Source organism: Neopsephotus bourkii, unplaced genomic scaffold (assembly GCF_033783945.1).
Source record: "Neopsephotus bourkii isolate Nb327-2 ecotype Australia unplaced genomic scaffold, CSIRO-AGI_Nbou_v1 NB_1037, whole genome shotgun sequence".
Lineage (NCBI taxonomy): Eukaryota > Metazoa > Chordata > Aves > Psittaciformes > Psittacidae > Neopsephotus > Neopsephotus bourkii.
The window spans coordinates 222,561-239,536 of NW_026901526.1; the positions used below are offsets into that span (position 1 = coordinate 222,561).

Here is a 16,976-nt window from a genome sequence, read left to right on the forward strand (position 1 = left end):
ACAGTACAGGTGCTGTCTAAGATTGTGATAAGATGCAACAGGCTGTTGAAAACCAAGAGAGGACGTCATGACCAGGAAAAGAGCCCTGTGACAGAGCAGGGTTTTGGAAAAAGAGAGGGACCTCAGTCTGTTTGCTGCTCTACACAAGAAAAGCAATGAGTGATAATAGTGGAGGAAGCAGGATGTCCTTCTTATCCTAGTTTCTTTCTCAGTTCCCCTGTTGATTTACTGATTGGAAGCTGAGGCTGGGTGGTAACAGGGCAGTCATTTTCTTTCTCTACCCCATGTAAGAGCACGGTGCAGAGGTTTTTAAGGTATAAATATCCCAGCACCGAAGGCAGAGCTAATATGACTATGCAGTTCTATTACTGTTCCCAAGCATGTTGTCTTGGATGCTGTCATGATTACACGGCCTGCCTTGCTCTTAAGGCTAAGGATCCCCATATGGTGCTGTAACACATTAGGTACGTGTACTTGTACAGGCTCAGGGTCTCTGCACTGCTGAGACCTGACCTGAAAGTGCACGTGACTTTTGACACCTGAGGGCAGGGAAACGGGATTGCAACATCTTCAAATGCTGCTGTTTACCTAGACGTTCAAATAAGAATATGCGACTCCTGTTTAAGCCCTTGGGTGTATTTACAACAGCACTTCCCAGCTTTAAGCATTGTGCTGCCAAAATTGGCTGCACCCAAAGACACTCCCTTAACATAGTGAGAACGCAGGGCTGCTTGTATTCAGATCAACAGCAAACTCTTGTTGACCTAGCTGGGTGTAGGACTGGTGGCTGAGGGAGGATCCCTGCCTTCTCTACAGACTTGGAAAGTGTTCTGAGAGCGTGTTTGTGTGGTTGCAGATAGTAAGCTGAACAGCATCTGCAAAAAAATTCGTTTTCTTGAAGCAAGATTTAGCTTTGTAAGCTCTATATTGGTCTGCAAGAAGGTAAGGAGGGTGTCGTGACTTTATGAAGGCTTCTGGGTAGATCTAGCTGAGTCTGCTGGAGTTCTGACAGTGGTCTAGACAGGTTAGTATGACATTCACATGACAAAAATGCTATTCTTATTCTAAGGATACAGAACAAAAGCCTAAAAAAGTTAAGACTGAAAATGCCAATGTTAGGATGTATCCGAAATGCTGAGAATCTCATTTTCCCCACAGTTCTTATCATTAGGTAGATGGATATAGCCACACTTACCACTCAGGATAAGTGTGTCCCAAGCTTGAACAACACATAGGGCCCTGGAGCCCACTGTGTCTTGCTCTATCCCATGAGAATACTTGGAAGAGATGGTTGTGCCATTAGAAGAAACTTGTCTGTCATTGGATGGTACTACAGGACCTGCCTGACTAGAAAAGTTGGACACACTGGTATAGTATTTGCTGTTTTCAAAACATTTGCCCGTGTTGACTTCAGTTGCACATGTGTTACTAGTATTTCTGCAATCAGACTTGGTGTCCAAGTCCTAGGAAACTGGCAACACTCACTACCTGTGAAAATTTTAGGTTAAGTGATGTGACTAGCATCACACAGGAATTCTGGCATAGAAGAGGAGACATTACAGCTCACTAGATTAAGCATATAATACTGTCTTTTAAACCAGTTACCTGCTTGCTATAATCCTCCCAGCTTTTGTCAGGAAATTCATGGAGGACCTATGGAGAGCAGTCTCTTTAACATGCAGTTCTTCTCTAGAGAGTAGTCCAACCTAACAAGTCAGCTTGATACAGATGCCCTGGAGTGGGACCTTTCATACAAAGCAAGGAAATTTTGCTAAAGTTATGAACTGAAAATAATCTCCTCTTAGAAAGAGGTTCTCATCAATAGATTAATAGGTGGGTAATATAGTTAGCCCCATTCATAATATAAAGACAAATATGTGGTTAGAGCAAAAGTCTCAGAATCTGGCTTCTCTGTTGACTTCCAGTACAACTTTCAGAGAAGAGAAACTGTGACCATTTATGTTAAAGGGTGAAGAAAGTGTGGTAAGGGCTAAAATAAAGGTAATGGCCAGTGACCATTTCTTGTTTAGTATTGCACGTAGCCCTTAAATTATTTTCCACTTTGCAAACAAACGAGGAGCATGTCAAGCAAACAGGTTTCCACATCCTGGGTTTGCTGACTTGGACAGCAAAACACTTTTGTTTTGGTCCTTCACTGACATGCAGTAGTGGGATTCTTCTGGTTTCATTAAACACCTGTGATGTGACACATTAAAACTGGGTAACTCCTAAAAGTCAGTCTCCTGATGTGCCAATAGTTTCACTAAGCTGTGCCTTTAGTAGAGCAGCTTTAAAACCTTGAAAGAGTCTTACATAAACTTGAAACTGAAAGAGAGCGGGCCAGATTTAATCAAAGTATGTATGACTCATTTTCCACTCTTTATCAATATTTTGTGTGACAAAGTCACATCAGCACCATCTGTAGCTGAAAAATACTGTCTTGCTGAAAAATACCAACTTTCTGAAAATGGAGTTAGTGATTCCCACTCTAGCAGATGATCTGCATATGAACAGCACAAGTTGAAACAGAAATGCTAAGCAGGAAAACCTGAAAATGGGACTACTGAGCTATAAAACTCTTGACACCTTTTATCACAATGACCTACATAAAAAGTCCACCCCCACTAACTTTCATCCAACATGACCTGAAACTGTCAGGCACCATGGCATCTCAGGCATTTTATTAGGTCTTTGATGTTACTGAAATTGAAGAATTCTCCTCATCCTCACAATTTTTTAGAAGAAAAAATATTTCTGAAGTCATTGATGGTCTTTCCCCAATGTGTAGTATATGCATGACTACTTTCTTGTCATAAAATACTGTAAAGTCATCAAATAATCAAGTAGCATCACAAATGAGGATGCTGTCGTCTCAAGCTGCCAGGAGCCTCATGGTTTTCTGAGAATTCCAGCAGTGTTTCTCAGTCTGTGATTCATGTCTTTAACAGAACAGGTCAGAGATCTCAGTAGAGAAGCCTGATCGCATGCGGCACATGCCCAAACCTGTTACAGTTCTTTACCCAGGGGCCAAGACCAACCACAACTGTTTCTGTTTTGTCACCTCATTCCTTAACAGAAAAAAAAAGGCTATTGAGATTTATTATGTTTGTTATTAAGTTGTCTTAATAGCTATGCAAAGTACCTCTTTTCCATGCATGTATCAAAGCCATATCATCATGAAAAAAGTCATTTTAGTTCCTTTTAACTCATGTATGTGCTGCTGTGCCAAGACTTTTATAAGGGCCTGAGCTAGACACTTTTTAGAAAACATGCAATCGACTGAGTACTTTGCCAAATTCTCACTGTCCATTTTTACAAAGGAAAGCTTCCACTGGTTTCAAATTCTAAATCTTTTCCACTTTGGCTTGCATGGAAACACTTGAAAGGTGTATTAAAGACAGACACAACAGAAATAAAATCCAAGTGGTGTATACAGTGAAGTCACATCTCATTAATGGAGACCACCCAAAACTTGTTCCTGCCCTGAAATCTATAGAAGAAAGACATATTCTGTTTTTAACATCTAGCTTAAAAAACGTTTGGCTATTTGTACAGTCTCCGAAATTCCCAGCTTTGGTAATATTCACATGTAGGATGTTTGTTAGGCAAGTACTCCTGAGCTGTGAGCAGCAGCTCTGGAATCTGCAGACTTGCTGAAATAGATCTAAAAAAAAAACCTGGGCAGCATGTCAGACTTCCTACATCAATCTAAACTTGTTTAATGAAGACTGGAGATAAAAAAAATACAGAGGAAATTCTGAGTAAATGGAGTTGCTATTTATCAGTGTCTGTCTTGGCTGCACAAGAAGGGGGAGAATCTTGACACAGAACAAATAAGAAAAAAGCCCCAGTGGATTTCCATCTAATCCAGTGCATTAAACACAAGCCCACACAGACAACTGGGTACAGTGCTCTGCTTGCCACTGTGTAAAGGCTTCCCACAGCAGAATTAAATGCCAAAGAATTGTAGTACAAACAGAAGGCCATAGAACTAAGGAAATTACTCTTAAAATAACAGTTTTCTAGAAATTAAAGAGACTACAACAGAGAAGAGAGAGCATGCTTGGGGATACCAGTAAAGGCAGATTGGCACTAGAGTTGCCTGATGGAGGCTATGTCAGTCATATGACAGAGAGCCTGAAGAGCCCATTTGGGTTTTTTTTTTGTTATTGTGTTTGGGTTTTTTGTTTTTCCTCAAGACCTTTAAATGCCTTTTTTTTTTTTTTTTTCCAAGGAGAGGTGTGGTGTAATGAGAAATCTTTTGCAAAGCCTTTCTGTTTCTGAAGAACTCTGTGATTCTGTGTAAAGGAATGTGTTTAAGCTCCTGAGGGATTTAGGGATAGGCTATGTGGAGAGGATGCAAAATTGTGAGCCTATCTCGTAGAAGAGATCATCTCTACCCTGTGAGTGGTTTGGGTTTTTTTTTTCAGTCTGTGTCTCAACAGGATTCACCAGAAGTGAAGAACTGACAAGAAACATAGCAAGTTTGTGACAGGAAAAAGCCTCAGCCTAGAAAAGGAGTAGGGCAATTGAACTAAGTGAGCCTTACAGGATATTTATTTGGTGATAGCAGGAGAAACGTGATGCAGAGTGATGTGATAATCTGCTTGTTGGGGCAAACAGATAACTGACTTTGGGAATCTGGAAAAGACTACATTATGAGTTGTCAGGGTTCAAAGGCAGGGGGTCTTGTTTCCAGCTATATGGACAGGCTTTTGAGAAATGCTAGAGAGGAACTGACTCTTGTGGTAAAATGGGTAACAGTGACACAGGGAGGTTCTGCAGTCAAATTTAGGCTGTGACGTGAAAAACCAGAAAGCAGAACCTCCATACATCATTTTCTGGAATGTGCTTGATACCACATGCAGTGCCAGTCAGATTTGCAGAGCTAGCTTTAATATCCAGCTCAGAAAATGACATCAGAAAAAAAGTTTGAAATTCATCAGGAAATGAGAAAGTGAGAGGTTATAGCAAGTGTATGCCACACCATGCTTAAGTATCCTGGTCCTCCAATTGGTTCAGCTGAGAACCTGTACAATGTCTTCCTTGCCACAGAAACCAATATGCCAGAAGCTAACAGATTTTGATCTTTCATTTGCTGTGGGGTCAGGACACACTATAGGATGTAATTCACTAGCTACAAATAGGGCTGTAGCCAACATTGTACTGCTGAGTTTCTTTTTTAAGTTTATACAGAGAGACTCCTAAGCTTTTACTTTAGGAAGATGGACGCCACAGAGTTGTTCATTTATATCTCTTCCATTTAAGTTGTCCTGGTTTCAGCTATATGATCTGAAATGGATCTTTATTATCATTTGGTGAACAGTGACTTAGAGGGGGAGGAATAAAAGGTGGTGTTGTGTAGTTAAAGGTACTCAATGGTGTATTTGAATAAGGTATAGGCTTTGGTACATGAAATAACGATATACAGCCTACCTGAGTGCTGACATTCTTGTGTCAGAGTCTCTGATATCACAACCATAATAATCTTTATATAATTACTGACAAAAATTGCACCTTAACTGTATTGAACTCATTAAGTAACTTAGAAAAGATTACATTGAAATTTAGTTTGGTTTTACTAGCTCCAACCCTGTGGCAACCAGGCTAAACCTGGGCAATTCAACAGAGAATCAGTCCTGCTATTTCTAGTGTCTTCACTAGTACATACTTTCCAGGTTTTACCACTAATCTGGATTTCTCACTGTCTTCGCCGGGAATCACAATCCATAAAACTAAGTTTTATAGTTTTAACTGATTTTTTTGATGCCTATTTTACCTCTTGCCACTTGCCACAATGTTAAAAAAAAAAGCAGCCAAGCAAAAAACAACCAAACAAAAAAACCCAAAGTAGAATGATATACTTTTAAAGGAAAGTGTCCTGCTTCTAGACATCAGAATAAGCCTCTGTAACTATAGAAAATCCAACCCTAAATTATGTTCTGAAGAAACAGAAGACATGTCCTTCCCTTCCCACCAATATACCCTGAAGAGCCTTAGTTCTACTCTCTTAGACCAGAACCTCATCTCATTCCTGGGGAGGGGGAAATTTTGGAAATGAAAATATTTTGCATCTTGGAATTTTGACAACCAGAGGGGGAATGCTTCTTTCTTCTCTTGATTCTGACTGTCCTCCCATCATCTATTTCACAAGACAGGTTGTTCTTTTGTTGTTTTGTTTTTTTGTTTTTTTTTTGTGTGTTTTTGTTTTGGTGTTTTGTTTTTTGTTTTGTTTTGTTTTGTTTTTAACACTTAAAAGCGTTTCCAAGAGGGAACCGGGAAGAAAAAGTACGTGTAGAGCTACTGCCACCTACAGTCTAGCTGAAAAAATGCCAGCTTCGGGGGAAAACACGAGCGTAGTGATTTGGTCTAAGTGTCCACCCAGAGAACATTTCAGTATAATTTATAACATTTATCTTATTAAAAAAATATAATAAATTACATCTAGGATTCATATAAGAATCCTGAAATGCCTTTATGAAGATCTTAATCAGGTCCTGTTTGCTTAGCCTTTATTATGGGATAGATGATTTTTCCTGTAGATACTAATGATACTTCAAATACCTGAAAGGAGGATGGAGCAAGGAGGTAGATGATCCCTTCTCCCAAGTCACACGTGGTGGAACAAGAGGTAATGGCCTCAAGCTGCATCAGGGGAGATTTAGACTGGATATTAGGCAAAATTTCTTCACAGAGAAGGTGATCAGTTACTGGAACAGGCTGCCCAGGGGAGTGGTAGAGTCACCACCCCGGGAAGCGTTCAAATACTGTGTAGACAAGGCCCTTAATGACATGGTTTAGTGGTGGGCTTAGCAGTCCTGGGGTAATGGTTAGACTTGATGATCTTAAAGGTCTTTTCCAACCTAGCTGATTCTATGGTTCTGTAATTCTGTGATTGATACCCTAAAAAATTCTCACTTTCCCTCCCCCCCATGTTATACAGTGAACCACTTTAATAGACACCAGATGTAAAGAGGTATGAGTTCCTAGTGGCACCACAGTGATGGATGTTGTTGCTTCAGCTGAGCAGAGGTGAAGTGTGTTCCAAGAAACAAGAGGGTTCCAAAACTCTTGCAAGTGGATCATGGTCATATCTGTAGTAGCTGTCTTTGGTCTTCCTGACACTGCAGAAGCAACAAGTTGAAGCAAGCGATGAAGCAGTAGAGTCCTGATAGAACATACAAATAAAACCCACAAAGAGTGGGAATGTAAAGCTGTACTGTGTCAAGCGCCTGGTTGCTCCTAGTAGAAATGAGGTTTTTCTTCTCCCTCTGCCCCATTCTTTTCCAGTGAATGTCAGACAGTTTTTGAAGGATTTAGTCTAATAAAGTCAGAAAATATCATGCCTTTTGGGAAACTCTCATGACCTTTAAGGAGAAGATGGTACTGAAGACCGTTCCGACCAGCTACATGATCTAATTCCCCCCTGGCCCTCCTGTTTAACCAGCCAATGTTGTGAAGATGCGTTCAGTGGTGGTGTTTGTATCATTCTGTTCTGGAAGCAACACAGGTGCTTGCGCCTATGTTTCACTGATAATCTGACAACAAACACAACTTTTTTCAAAGCCTATTAAACATGTGTTTAACAGCCTGGAGTTTTTTGGGTTGGTGTTAATATTTTTTTCTTTCAGGTTGTAGGCTATGCTAGTAGTATGTTTAGCTCCACTTGATGGCGATATGTAGAAAGCATGGGTTGGTTTTCTATTAATTATAGGAGTTCTAGCTTTAGATGTTTTAAAAGTTTATTGTCAGGCTATAGTCTTCAGTAGCTTAAAAATAGTGATCAATCAAATTAAACTCACATGGTCCTAATTAGTCATTTAGGCTTGTATTTATCACTGAGTTTGGACAATGATGACTTGTATACCTGTGTTCTTCGCAAAATGATGCAGCCTTACACATAATCAGAACATAGAAATTGGAAATCCAAGGAAATCCAAGGTGGCCTTTTATGATGGGGCTACAGAACTGATGGACAGCGGTAGAGCAGTTGATGTCATCTACCTGGATTTGTGTAAAGCGTTCGACACTGTCCCACACGACATCCTTGTCTCTAAATTGGAGAGACATCAATTTGATGAATGGAGCACTCAGTGGATAAAGAACTGGCTGGATGGCCCACACAAAGAGTTGTGGTCAATGGCTCAATATCCGGCTGGAGACCAGTAACGAGTGGTGTCCCACAGGGATCGGTGTTGGGACCGGTCTTGTTCAACATCTTCGTCACTGACATGGACAGTGGGATTGAGTGCGCCCTCAGCAAATTTGCTGATGACACCAAGCTGTGTGGTTCGGTTGATACGCTGGAGGGAAGGAATGCCATCCAGAGGGACCTTGACACACTTGTGAGGTGGGCTGATGCCAACCTCATGAAGTTTAACCATACCAAGTGCAAGGTCCTACACCTGGGTCAGAGCAATCCCAGGCACAGCTACAGGCTGGGCAGAGAAGAGATTCAGAGCAGCCCTGCAGAGAAGGACTTGGGGGTGTTGGTCGATGAGAAAATGAACATGAGCCGGCTTCAGTGTGTGCTTGCAGCCCAGAAAGCCAACTGTATCCTGGGATGCATCAAAAGGAGTGTGACCAGCAGCTCTAAGGAGGTGATCCTGCCCCTCTGCTCTCGTGAGACCTCACCTGGAGTATTGTGTGCAGTTCTGGTGTCCTCAACATAAAAAGGACATGGATCTGTTGGAACAAGTCCAGAGGAGGGCCACGAGGATGATCAGGGGACTGGAGCACCTCCCATATGAAGATAGGCTGAGAAAGTTAGGACTGTTCAGCCTGGAGAAGACCTCATAGCAGTGGAGACCTCCTAGCAGCCTTCCAGTATCTGAAGGGGGCCTATAGGGATGCTGGGGATGGACTCTTCATTAGGGATTGTAGTGATAGGACAAGGGGTAATGGGTTAAAACTTAAACAGGGGAAGTTTAGATTGGATATAAGGATGAAATTCTTTCCTGTTAGGGTGGTGAGGTACTGGAATAGGTTGCCCAGGGAGGTTGTGAATGCTCCATCCCTGGCAGTGTTCAAGGCCAGGTTGGACAAGGCCTTGGGTGATATGATTTGGAGCGAGGTGTCCCTGCCCATGGCAGGGGGGTTGGAATTTGATGATTTTAAGGTCCTTTCCAACCCTAACTATTCTGTGATTTTATGACAATGGCAGCAGCTGCTGTTGCCATCGTCTAGGAACACATGTAGGTTTGTGACTGACTGTAGATGGAAGAAATTTAAGCTATGAGCAATTCTGGCATTGGTAGGTGAAGCATCTATGATACTGAAGTATCTTATGGCTCTGGATTTGGTAAGAAGTTATAATCTTAACAAATATACTATTATTTTGGAATCTGGGGGAGCTTCAGGAATGTATTCAACCTGTGTCCTCTATCCTCCTTTCATGACAATGAAATAGTTGGCGAGGTTATATATGCAAACACAAGGATGATTATGTGTTGTTAATGTGCTACAGAAGGATTTAGGTAGCATGGGTTCAGTTCCTTACTTTGCAACAATTTGAGTGACCTGAAGTATGCAGGCCAAGGCCAGCAAAAGGGCTTATACACAGCTCCTCATACTAATGAGTATTATACACTTGAATTTCATTGCAGGTTTGTCCCTTAATCTATTTCAGTCCAATTATTTAATCTGAAATAGGGATGATGTTCCTCTCCCATGCTATGGTTGTGCCTCTTTTATCTGTGTAAGCTCTTCATTGAGGACTGTTTTTCACCAGTATGTGGAGAGACCAGTGGTATCCTTGTCTCAATGGGCACTAAGATAATTTACAACAATCTGTAGGAGTGGTGATAATAACCACACCCAGCCACAGAAGAGAGTTAAGAGCTTTCTGTTTTGTGCTTGAAACATACTTATTTCACTGACAAGGAGTGGAGGGGAAACTAGACTGACATGCTTTTCTCGGGAAGCAAAAAGTTCCAGTTACAAACCTGTTGCAGCTTTTGATGGTCTATTAATTGTTCAAGTTCTCTCGTGTCATGTTGTGGTTTAAACTAAACCAAGGACGTGTCTCTACTAAATAATAAAGGATTTGTGGCAGACAATGAAGTTAGGAATGCTTTCTGAATTCTCATGACTTCAAATGAAAGGAAAATAATTTCAGGAGTTTGGATTTTAGTGTATCATGCTGTAAAGAAGTCAGTATGTTTTGCGTCATTTCTAAAAATTATGATGGGATGTCTTGCCCTTATTATAGCAGTTCGTTTTGCTGAGTGGAAAGTTGAAGAGAATAGGTCCCACAGCTTAAATCTCTATTAAGTATCATTTTGTTGGAAAATCCTCCATTTGAATGCTGCTTATTTTTAATGGTATCTTCAGTGATGGAAAGCTTCTGAGATCGGTGGCAAGACAGTGTGACTTGTTCCTGTAGCAGTCTCATAGGCACTGCATCAAAGACCCCTATCTGACAATGTCACATTGCTTACATTCCTCTTTAGATCGTTATAGTGTCCTTTGACTGCAATAGTTCCTGCCAAAATTCACAAATAAAATATGATTTAATGACCTCATATTTTAACATTCCAGAAGTCAAGTAGTCAAACTTTTAATACCTCTGCATTGTGTAGTTTTCATTAGGCATACTCTGTAAATGGATGCAAACTACAAGACACCTCTGTTATACTGGTTGAGCTCTACTTTCATGAAAGATGTGTTTGTGAATTTAAGTCATTCGTATGGTATCATAGAAAGATGTAATAAAAGGGGGGCAAGCGGAAAACCCTCAGCATTCAAATGTGGTGTTCAGGAAGAAAAAAAAAGCAAAGCTAGAAAAAACATACCCAGGATGTTCACAATTTTTTTCAGATATAATATCCAATTAACTAAACAGTGAGTAATGACAGCTATATTCCTTATACCCACTTTCTGAAGCTTCTGAAATATTTCAGTAAGCGTGTGTTGAGGACTTCAGGAAATGCATGGTTAATTTAATGTGAAAATCCTTACGTCAACCATAGCATTCTTCAACACTTTGGTAATAGGGTAACCAAGCCACAGTTTGAGAATTAAAATTAAGTATGTTTTGTTATTGGTGGTGGTTTTGTTGCTTTGGGGTTTTTTAAATGTGATTGGAGAAATTCTTTATAAGAAGTATCTTCTTCTGATCTCTCATGTAATTACTCTGTAGCAGTTTAATTGTTTCTTCATGAAGCATTTCATTTTTAAAAACAAAGGTTTCAGAGACTCAGCTGGAAATGGAACCTTTGTTCAGTGACCACCAGTTGGCATGTGTGAGGCAGTACAACAGCTTACTGTACTCACGGGAATTATTTTTTCTCAGATGTGTAAGAAAAAAAGTGTGCTTTAAGCCTTCCAGTTTTGCAGTAACAGCAGAAACCATTGAGTCATTCTATTGTTTGGTCTACACAGATTACTTGGTTTAAAGTGACAAACATCCTAGTATACACTGATTATCTTAGTGGCATTGTCATCTTAGCTGGTTTCTCCAAAGGCTATTGAAAGCAAATTAAGAAAATTAACTGCCTGTTTCAGAACATAGCCTTACCTGTGAATGAGAGCTGGTGCATGGTGAGCTTTGCTGAGCCAAGTTCTGAACCTCACCTGCTGGAGCTGTTCCTTGGGAATGTGGTGTGCTGCTCCTCCTCTGAACCCCTTAGGACAGAAGTGGTATGTTTTTTAGGTAGTACTATAAGGCACCTACCACAGCTTTCCTGTTACTGACACAGCAAATATCCCATGCTCAGATTCCATTGTGTCTAACTTGAAGGTATTGTAATCGGCTACAGCCTAGTAACCTTTAACAGAAGAGTATACATTAATCCTCTCCCCATACCTACATCATGAAGAGGATTCAATTTTACTCCTTCAGCCCAAATGAGGCGCTTAAAGAAGAAAGTATGAGGTGCTTCCGCTCTTCAGTTGTGCTTCAAAAACTGAATTTATTCTAGAGCCCTGTAACTTTTTATAGCTTCACCATACCTTCACCATGATTAGTCACTTTGACTTAAACCAACTGTGTATTCTCTCTATGGCAAAGTTTGATATTGACAGTTGAGCTAATGCATGATCCTTGATGAATAATTCGAGCAAAAATGGCCAGAATTATTAAACCAGTGCAGGGCTGCAGGCTTACATTGAGGGGTCCCTGGATTTTCTATTGTTCAGTTTTCAAATGTAAATAGAATGCAATTAATATACATTTCATAGAACAGCTTTGTACTTTTTAAGAAACTCCAGAAATGTTGGACTGAATTTTACTGGATATAGGGATCTTCCAGTAGGGACGTTGCTTTCATTTAAGAGGCCCTTGGTAGTCTACAGGCTTTTCTTTCTGAGAAAGTTTCTTGTATGTTCAGAAAACATGTTAGCAGATAAACTAAGTCTTTCCATCTGGGGAGGGTGATTTAAACAAACAAAAAAGTCAAATATATGGCAAAAGTAGAAAATCACACCAGGACATCAGCTTATCTCATTTATTTTGTATCCCAGGTAGGGGTGAAGCCAAACGCTTGAGGCATTCACTCATTGTCTGCAAGTTTTCACAGTGGTGTGTGTTATCTGTAAACACTTCAGTAATGTTACAATTCCAAGCTGAATATTGGAAAATGAAGGAGTGGTACTGTGTTGTTGCTGGCATTCTTTCATGACAAAAGACTGTTAGCATAATGCTTGGGAGCAGGGGTTCTCTCTGAATTTACTCATCTGAATGTATCTTAACTGAATGGCTGCAGGTGCTTGTATTTCTTAGAATTGTATCTCTGAAATACAAAAAAGACATATGGTAACAGTTCCTGTGGTGTTGTAGACTGATACAGGACTTGTTGGAAGTTAAAATTCGACACACAATAAACCAAAACTAGTGCTGATTTATTTTCATGGGCTGTTTGTAAACTGCAATAAGTTGCTATCTTATGAGCAGCTCAGCACTCTGCATAGCAGTAGGCTGTTTGGGGGCAAGATAAAGAGCTGGGGCAGGGTACTGTGGCTATTATCTCATCATGCCTTCATATCAGTCAGAGCCCTCTGTGCCTGCTCACAACTGCTGCTGATTCTTCTAAACACTGAGACCAAAATCTGGAGTCTGTATGGGATGACTCAGGCAAGCGTATGCCAATATTAGGGTTTCTGCGTGTTTGTCCCATTTTTATATTCCAAGTGCAGCTACCATCCATGACTCAAATGTGATTTTTGGGGTAGCAAGTGGCCTTGCTCTGTCCAGCTTCTACTACAATGGGATCCTAGTCTGGGGTTTACATATTACTATCAGAGGACAGTCTGGTACAGCAGTATTCTGGACTAAGACAAATCCATTCGCAAAGTAAAAAATCAAACGTGTATCATTAGGGATGCTGAAAGCAGGGCATATTTGGGTGTGAAGTGACAAGCTGAACTGTTATAACACAGACACATGCTGGTCCGTGCTCACTGTCTTGACCATATACTGTAAATTTAGTATCACTGCAGTGAGACTGTGACTTTAATTACTCTTGCATTTCAAGCCTGGCGCAGCCAAAGCTTTTCTGGACTTACAACTATGGAAAAACAGAATATGTAAAGAGAAACAGAACTGTAAAAACCAAGAAACACTACCGCAATATGTTTAGCTAACCTAATTATTTTAATGAACTGCTTCCATGGTGACATGAAAGTTTGATAGGAAGTTGATGTCGGGGAAATGCACGCTATTGTTGTAGTGCAAATCTAATTACTCTGTGGGACATCTCACATGCTTAGCCAGTCCTTGGCCAAGGATTGCCTCAGCTCTTTAGCAGCTCTAACTTTTGAGAGCAATGCAAAGAAACTGTGATTGCTGCTTGAGTTAGGTGGCTTCCTGATGTAAAACTACCCTGGTTTGAATGTAGAATTGATGACAAAGTAATAAAACAGCACACCGCCACAGAGAGTGAAGAGGTGGCTAGAGTCTCTGGCAAGCATCAAAGGAAGTCAGAGGAGGTGCCAGCAGAGACCAGTTAGAAGAGGCAACAGGTACCACTTCTGCCAGTTTCTAGCTCTACAGAAAACGTTTTCTGAGCATTATGCCCGTCCAAATACTGTTTACCATGCTGCAGATTACTTGTGCCAATGTGTTATATATAATTATTTGGCTACACACAGCACAGCAAGATGTGTATTAATAACTGTATTGGTTATTGCATCTGGAAAGCTGATTAGAAAGAGTAAGCACAGTTGGGAGTACTAAAATGCATGTGTTATGTTTGTACCATCCTCTGCCGTACCTTTCAGGATTACTTAATTTCTTATAATTGGTAAAACGGAAAAAATAAAAAAAGTGGTGTGTGCTGCTATGCGATGTAGGAAGAAAAAGCACTTCAAGTCAGTGAAACAGTGGTAAAACAAAAATAAGCCAAGAGCTCTCTCAGCAGAAAGGGTAATTAAAGTATTCCCCATCTCTTAAGCATTGTCCTTCCAGGAACTATCTGGAAGTTCCTTTCTCCTGAAGTTTGCCAAGATCCCCAACTCAGTAAAAGAAATCGAGGATATGCAAGGTGCCCTCAAGAACAAGACTGACATAAGGTAGTGGTAAGCATGCTCTTGAGTGGTCCATGTAACACCCAGCACATCTGAGAACACATCATGTTATCAGAATTTAAACATTAATCTTGAGCATTGTTTTTAAAACATTAGTTCTAATTTTAAGAATGATCAGCACTTTTGATACTGAATTTTCAGCATGACTTAGTTACTTGGATAATATTTACTCTGCAATATGTATTCAAGAATCTCAAACAAAGAAGTTCCGTACTACACTAAGGACAGTTAAAGGCTGGTGGGATTTGTTGTTGTGTTTTTCTTGGCAATGTGACTGAATTAAAGAACCAAAATATGTACCAAGATGTGTTCTGCTGATATTTCCGCTTAATTGCTTTTTAAAAGTTTTAAGTTTTAAAATTCGCTAACACGGAGACTGGCTTATCTGAAGTGAAGACTTCCATGCTTTTGGATACAGTAGTTTCTTGAAAACTGTCTTATGAACAGAAACTGAACTATTTCACTTACAGAAAGAAGAAATTAAATAGTCATGATTGGTTATATTCAGTTATACTGTGCTTCCTAAGAAGCAGAAAGTAATACTGGCAGTATTTAAAAAAATGTAGTAAAGATAGCTTGTCTCTGGGAACTCTTGCAAGAATTCCAGAGGGGTGAAAAAGGTGTGATGAATAAGCAATATTGGAAATAGCGTTGTCAATAGCAAAGATATTTTCAAAGTATATTGCGTAGACTTTGGATTTGCTCCTAATTCTGTTAACATCAATGAAACTTCAGGAATTGCTAAGTAGAGGTGTGCTTGTGCCTTATAGTTCAGTTTTCAGTGGTTCTTACAAAAATTAAAGTTTTGTTATGCTGCAATGACAAGCACATCAAAATAATCTTATAAATTAACTGATTGCGTATTTTTAATTACTTGTGTTGTACATCAACATATGATGTTATTTTAAAGGTAATCAAGGTAGTCACACAACTTGGTGATCAACAGAGACCTTTTCTTTCCAAGAAGTGTGTACCCAGCTATTTTTCTGACATCCTCCTTGGCAAACCATTAGTCTTACAAGCATGCATACATTAGTACTACTTGTACATGTCTGGGCATTGGGAAGAAAAAGGGGATGAACAGACACTGGTCATTCAAATTTATGTCTAGGTAAAAATAGTATGACATAGTAACACAAAGTCTTTCCCCATGTTTTCTTGTCTCAGCCAATTGATTGGGTTGTGAGGGTTCACTGTTCTTGAGGGTTGTGTTCTAAGAACAGTTTTTAAGTTTGTATGTCAACAGAGGAACTCTATTTATGGATTCTCAATCTGAACTTCCTTATCTGATTACTATTTGACTGTATTTCCTGCCTGGGAACATAAAAAGGGCTAGTCTTTTCTCAAGAAAAGACTTTGCTGATTACTGTCCAAACTGTTAGAGGAGCCAGCTATGTCTATCACAAGATATTGCATGGCTTTGTCACTGTTTTTTTTTGTGTGTGTTTCTTTACAAAACTGAATCAGGTTAGATGTTTCTGAAATGTGAAGAAGTATAAGGCCTGTGGGAAAGTATTTGTAGTAGCAGAACAAGAGATAAACAGGTCAAGACCTCTCTCTTCTGATGCTTTCTGAGTTTAAGCACGTGCATCTCTTTTCTTCCATGCAGTAAAGGCAATATAAAAATGGAAAGCTGTCTGATCGTCTATAGCACGCAGGGCTAGAAGAAAATCAGAAATTAGGATACAGTATTCTAAATCTAGGCCAGTGGCTTCAGGAGGATGTTTTAAGGCTCAATCCTTGAACTTAGGGAGATAGGTAATGAAGGGAAGCCAGGTCTCTAAGCTGTCTGGTAATGGAGACTCTTGCAAGTAAAGCATTAAAATTGTTTGGAAAGCCTCTTGCCAGTAATTGCAGCTCTTCTGTTCACTGCACAAATGAACTGGTTCATTCTGTCTGTCCTGTTAAATCTTTACTGGTGTCTAGCAGTTGATCTGATCATTTTTATTGTTTAGTAGCCATTCTGTAGTTAAGGACACATTGTTTGCAATATCTAGATAGGGAACGGGAGAAACAATGAAGTTTTATTGTGTTTGCAAACAAGTCCATTGTGACTCTGTGGTATAAAATCAGGAGCACAGCTTGACCCTTCAGTGTTAGGAGGGCAGTGCTGAGGTATAAAGTGTATGGATTTTTCTTTCTTGATGTCAGTGCAGAGAAGAAGAAAGATCTGAAACCCAACTTGCTCATTTGGTCCCCGATACCCACTTCGCTTCCTTTTCCAATGTGTTTTGTAGTTAGTTGTCTGCTTTGCCAATAATATACAGAAAAGTATTGTTTCCTGGACATAGACATAGTGTATGTAACATGTAAAGCTAGCATTATCATCAGCACTTACATGAAAACCTGAACATACCACCACTTCAGAAAGGTACTGCTGTAAAGCAGATCTTTCACCAAGGTTTAGTTTGAGTGCAGTTGTAGTGACAGAAGGGCTGACAAGGACGTAAGTA

General features: G+C 40.0%; 1 protein-coding gene across 3 annotated transcripts in view; it reads left to right on the top strand.

Moving 5' to 3' along the window:
• The window catches only part of SLC39A8 (solute carrier family 39 member 8), a 61,461-nt gene that overhangs the window by 5,622 nt on the left and 38,863 nt on the right, over window positions 1-16,976 (top strand). The window lies entirely within an intron of this gene.